Source organism: Mandrillus leucophaeus, unplaced genomic scaffold (genome assembly GCF_000951045.1).
Source record: "Mandrillus leucophaeus isolate KB7577 unplaced genomic scaffold, Mleu.le_1.0 Scaffold810, whole genome shotgun sequence".
In the NCBI taxonomy this organism is placed as follows: Eukaryota; Metazoa; Chordata; class Mammalia; order Primates; family Cercopithecidae; genus Mandrillus; species Mandrillus leucophaeus.
Genome location: NW_012108809.1, coordinates 898,461 through 905,109, shown reverse-complemented (window position 1 = coordinate 905,109; position 6,649 = coordinate 898,461).

Genomic DNA, 6,649 nt, shown 5'->3' with positions numbered 1-6,649 from the left:
GGTCTTTCCCTCTACTTACAAGACACCGGTCCTATTGGATTAGAGAACCACCTTAAAGAACTCATTTAACCTTAATTACCTCTCTAAAAACCCTCTCTCCAAATACAGTCACATTGGTATTAAAGACTTCAACATATGAATTAGGAAAGGAACACAATTCTGTTCATAAGAAGGATTTGATCCCATGAAAAGGTCTTGAATATTTAAATTTTAGAAAGGCTTGCATTATAATGTTAAGCATAAAATATGTTATAGATTGCATTAAATAAAACCCATGTACACATTAATGAGTTATATCTACCTTACTATTACTAATGTTTTCACTGATGCAATAGTTCATTAACAAGAAACCACTGCTCTTCTGTTGCCCTCTAAAGGGTTGCAATCAGGGACCCCGTTTAGAGGAGCCAAAAAAAAAAAAAAAAAAAAAACCCTAATAAATTAGATTACGAATCTAACTAGAATACCATTGGACCTCTTTAAACAACCTATTTTATTAATATGTCTGCCTTGAGACAATGTTGCGCTATAGCATACCCTTGAAATTACAAATCCAATTCCAAAGATATCAGCAACTATAATGAACAAGTAACTAATTTATCTAGTTTCTCTTTCATTCAGGGAGCCATATGTCTTCCAATGAATATAAATTCTGTTCATTCAGTATAAATGAAGTCAGCTATTTCCTTTTCTATTTCCTGATTAACCTCTTTGATGATATCATGGCCCAGAAATACACCATCCTTCTTATACTCCCTGTGCCTTATAAGTCATGTATTCCTGTATTAGAATTAATCAATTCTAGCCTCTTGTTGAGATTTAAGATGGGAGTAGACGATGTCAGTTGAGCTTGTTTCTGCATCTGTGTTTAGCCGGTAGGTCAGCTTACTACTAGAGAATTTAATGTGGTGTCACTCGTGGGTCTCATGGATGGCAGGATGTCGGCTGGGGAAGTGGGGGTCACTGGGTAACCACACGTCTCTCATCATTCAGCAGGCTAGCTCAGGCTTATTAACAAGACAGCACAGGAGTTTTAAAAGCCTCATGATAATGAGTCTCAATGTATAAGCACTTTTCAAGTCTCTTCCTGTATCATAATGTCTGTTACCCACTAGCAAAATATAATCACATATTCTACCCTAAGGTAGAATGGGAAAGAGTTACCCAAGCTGTAGATAAAAAGAGGTGTTAACAACATGGGAAATTACTGCAGTTATATACTAGAGCAGGAAAAAGTTGGAATCACCTTGAAATATTTTGTGTAGAATTAGGGATGTATGTCTGGGAAAGCTTGAAAATGAGATTGGGGCTGGATATAAAACAAGATGGTAAAATATTGGATTAAGAAACATAAAGTTTATCAGTGAAGAGCAGCAAAGTTAGAGGGAGCCCAGTCTACAAGACTACCCTTACTTCGATTCCAACTATAAGTTAAGGAACTCCAAGACCATTCTGATTTTCATTAACTTGCTAGAACAACTCACAGAACTCAGTAAGAGCTGTTATACTTATTATGGTTTATTTATTACAATACACAAATTTAAAGCAGCCAAGGGAGGAACTGCATACAGTAGAGTCCAGGAAAGTTCCAACCATGTAACTTCCCAGCTGTTCTCGCTCTATGGACTTGAAGATATCATTACCTTCCCATCAAGCCTGAGTGCCTATAAAAAGGTATTGCCAACCAATAAAGTTCACCTGAGCCTTGGTGTGCAGATTTTAATTGCGGTTCATCTCATAAACATGGTTCAGAGCCTACATGGCTACTCTCAGTCTCTAGCTTCTCAGGAGTTTGAGCAGATACCACATGATCCTACCCTAAATCACATTGTTAGACCATCTGGTGTGGCCAACTTCTACTCTAAATCACATTGTTACACTATCAAGGCCTCTAGGCAAACAAAGACAGTTCTATCAGGCAGGGCATTTCAAGGGTTTTTAGATTGCCTGCAAAAGTGATGGCTAAAACAGAGCCTCCTTTTTGTCAAGTTTTGATTTTTTAGTACATATTTGCTGAAGAATATTGTCAGTAGCAATCAATTGAAGGGATCATGATCAAAGGTACAATTCCAGGATTTATGATGCAGCAGTATATAAGATGCCACCTAATATCTTATCTAAATTGAACTACAGACTTAGACAGGTAAGGGGTCTATGTTTTGCCACTCTCCTTTATATTCTCTCAATCTCAGAGAAGGAAGCTACAATGAACAGAGAGACAGAACTGTAATGTGCACTGAGGGTAAGATAGGAAAATAAATTTAAGTTTAAAAATAAATAGGGCTGAAACAATAAGTCTGTTGTAGTAACTAAAGAGTAGGAATATTTATGAGCACTGTTACTGATAGGAAATGGGATTTGAATAGCAGATTATCTTGGATTATCCAAACTACCCTACACTTGATTTTAACCAAAGTAATGCAAAATTTCTGTTAGACAGGAGAATACATACAAGAGATCTATTGTAAATCATAGTCACTACAGTCAATGACAACCTGCTGTATACTTGAAAATTGCTAGAGTAGATTTTAAGTGTTCACACCACAAGAAACTATGTTTGACAATGTTAATTCACCTGATTTAGCCATTTCACAATGTGTACATATATCAAAACATCATGCTGTTCACCATAAATATATATTTTATGTGTCAATGTAAAAATATAGAAAATTGCCAAATGGTCCTAAATTCTATATGTATCATTAAAAGAGGAAAGTAGAGGGAAAATTGACAGACATACAGAAGAGAAAGAGACAGAGATGGGAGCAATACAGCCACAAGCCAAAAAATGCCAGCAGCCATCAGAATCTGGAAGAAGCAATGGCTTCTCCCATAGAGTCTCCAGAAAGACACAGCTCTGCAGAGAGCTTAATTTCCATTCAGCAGAACTGGCTTTGGATTTATAATCTCCAGAACTTTAAAAGAATACATTTCTTTTGTCTGAAACCACCAAGTTTTTGGTAATTTGTTACAGTATTCCTAGGAAAGTCATAGGGAAAATCACTGGAAACAAATTCATATCACGTGTAGTTTGTACTCATCAAGGAATAGAGGACCTCCTTTAAATGATTTTTATGTATATACTTTTTAATCTCTATTCATGTCCAGGTCCAGCTCTTTAACTCTGCTGAAGTCCATACCTGCAGACACTGTGCAGCACTCACTCCACATATGACACATCTCCTCTATCCCTCCACTTCATTTCAACTCAGCAATGGGGAGCAATTCCTTTTAACATTGCCTGTGTCCGGTATGGATCATTTTCTGCAGTATGTTTCAGCTTTTGCGCCTCACAGCTCTCTCCCAAGGTCAGCCTTAGAAGTGCAAGGGAAGGAATGGTCTTGGAGAAACCCTCAGAGGGTAGACAAGAATCAGAGGTTAAATGCTTCAACTTCTTTGCCTTCAGTGGGTCAGTCTAATGTATTCCGCATGGCTCTTCAAAAGGTCTTAGGTAAGATTGAGCCCCAGTCACTAGCAGCACTAGGCAGCTTAATAAACACTACACTGTGTTTTTTTTTTCTCTCTACACTCTGATTTTTCCTCTTCCTCATATCTCTTCATAGAATCATCTGACAAATAAACTACTTTCAGACAATCTTCTCAAATTTTACCTTCAGATAAACGTAAACTAAGGCAGTTTTAAATGAAAGCAGTTTTGGAAGTAAACCCTTACAATGATATTCTAAAACTAGATTATTCACTATTCAGATACCAATGAGTGCTTATTAGTTGTTGCAAGTGGGTGGTGACGAAACCTGACATGTTGTAGGATCACAGTTTCTAAGAATATGTTCTGGAGTTGTATATAAGTTGTAAGGAGAATATAGGGTAAGAGGTAAGACTGAAGAAGTAATCATATACTACATCACACAGTCTCATATGGTATACAAAAAATAAAAGAGGCCTTTTATTTCCTGTTAGACAATGGGTACCATTTTTAAGGTTTGCTGTAAGAAAAGCCCAAGTAGTTTCTGTCTTTGCATGACCCCAGGAAAATCATTTAACCTCTCTGGGGCTCATTTTTCTCCTCTGCCAAATGAAAATTTAAATGGTACTTATAGGAAATAAGGCAAAATGCAGAATATTGCACTTGGACAATTTTAATGTATTGTAACTGTGATGGTTAATGTTATGTGTCAACTTGTCTAGGCCATGATACCCAGGTTTGTTCAAACACCAGTGTAAATGTACCTGTAAAGGCATTTTTTGGATGTGGTTAACATTTAAATCAATAGGTATTGGGTAAAGCAGATTATTCTCCATAATGTGTGTGGGTCACATTCAATCAGCTGAAGACCTTATGAGACAAGATGAAGGTAGCTTGAGGAAGAGGAACTCCACCTCTACACAGCCTTTGGACTCAGGAATGGTTTAACGTCCTCTCTTCTCTGGGTTTCCAGCCTGCTGGCCTACCCTGCGTATTTTGGACTTTCTAGTCCTCACAATCACATGAGCAAGTCTTTAAAATAAAACCCACCCTTCCCCCAAACTTACACACTTCATTTCTTCCGTTACTCTGAAAAACTAATAATTTTAAGGTGCTCTAATACAGTAACTAATAATTTTAAGGTGATTACTCCAGAAGTTATGTAGAAATTAGTGTATGGTGGCAGAATAATGGCTCCTCAAGGATGTGCATGTTCTGCTCCTGAAAACCTGAGAATAAATGAAAAGAGAATTTGCAAATGTAAGTAAGGTATCTTAGTTTATTTAGTGTCTCTATAACAGAATATCTGAGGCTGAGTAATTCATAGGAAGAAAAAGGGGTTTATTTTTACTCATGGTTCTGGTGGCTGGAAAGTTCAAGATTGAACAGCTGCATCTTGTGAGGTCCTCAGGCTGCTTCAACTCATAGTAGAAAGTGAAAAGGGAGAAGGCATTTGTGAAGAAGTCACACGGTGAGAGACAGAGCAAGAGAGAGAAAAACTAAGGAAGCTAGGCTCTTTTTAACAACCTGCTCGGTGGAAACTGGCTAGGGTAAGAACTCACTCATCCTCATGGGAGAGCATTAATCTATTTATAAGGGATCCACAATCATGGCCCAAACACCTCCCACTAGGCCTCCATCCCAACACTGCCACACTGGCATCAAACGTCAATATAAGACTTGGTGGAGACAAAACAGATCCAAACTATAGGGTTTGAGTATATGGTTAAGAGACTTGAGATGGGGAGATTAGCCTGACTTATATTGGTGAGCCCAGTCTAGCTATACTGGATCACATTCATCTTCTTAAAAGTAGAAAATCTTTTCTGGCTGAAGAGAGTCAAAGAGATTTAGTAAGAACAGCCTGATACTTCATCGTTTGTTTTAAAAATGGAGGAAGGATGGCAGAAGCCAAGGAATGTGGCAGTCTTTAGAAGCTGGAAACAGCTCTCAATCTAGAGGCTAGGAAAAAAAAAAAAAAAAAAAAAAAAAAACAACGGGGACTTTAACTATTATAGGGAAATGAACAGAAATTGTTCTGTTTTCCTGGAGATCTCTCAAAGAAGTACAGCCCTGCAGACAACTGTATTTTAGCCTATTTACACAAACGTTCTACTTCTGGCCCACAGAGTTGTGAGAAAAAAAAAAAAAAAAGTATTGTTTTAAGCCACTAATATGAGGTAATTTATTGTGACAGCAATTGAAAAGCTAATAAAGGTGTCTGTTTATACCATCTTCATCTTAGGAGCCAATTTAAAAAATATATATATATATATAAGTGTTAAAGTTCATAGATACTCATGTGTTATATAACTGGAGATCTGTTAAAATCTTCACATTCACATAGACCAAAGCATCATATCACTTTCCACATATAAAAGTTTAGAAAATATCCTACTAATAGGCATCAAATAGAAAATTGGTAGAGAATGTTATAAAGAGGTTGTGGTACAGATGCTGGGCGGTTGTCTAGGATCACCCGGGACATTTGCTCTCCCTTACTACTCTTTCTATTGGCCCTATTTCATTACACCAGCTCCAGGCCTAAAGCCAAATCCTGATACGTCTTCTAAACGAATGGCAGAAACCCATGCATTTATCCCTGTAACTGTTTCATGGACGGTGCTAACCTTGACTTTATGTGACATCTCTGTGCACTCCTCCATTAAAAGGAATTGGTTCAAAGGGGGCCTCAATTTGTAACATGTATCTTGATATTCAGAATTTATATTTATTGATTGGAGTAAGAGAGAAATTTTGTCTCCTTCTGGATGGTTTGTTATACAAATGTGTGGACTAGAGCAGTTGAAATCATTTCATGACCAGAGGAAAAGACACCTGGGTCTGAAACATTCATATGAATAAAGGAAGCATCATATAATATAGCAAAATAGAGTCACAGCACAGAGATAAATATAGCAATACCAAAACAAAATTCCAAATAATCAATAATACTTTGAAATTAATTATGTTTATTATTTACACCAGCTTCACATGGATATTTTATTACTTGAATCTCTAACAAAAGCAATTTAACTTTATTTTTAGGAAAATTAGATATTTCATGGTATAGAACTTTAGGGTCATTCTTCAATAGTGGGCTTATGTACTATAAATTTATAAATGTGAAGAGTTTGTTGTAGCATAGCAGTCATGGAAATAATTAAGAAAATGAAAAAAGAAGTTAATTCTAGTAGTGGAAAGGCTATTTATCTGTATTGT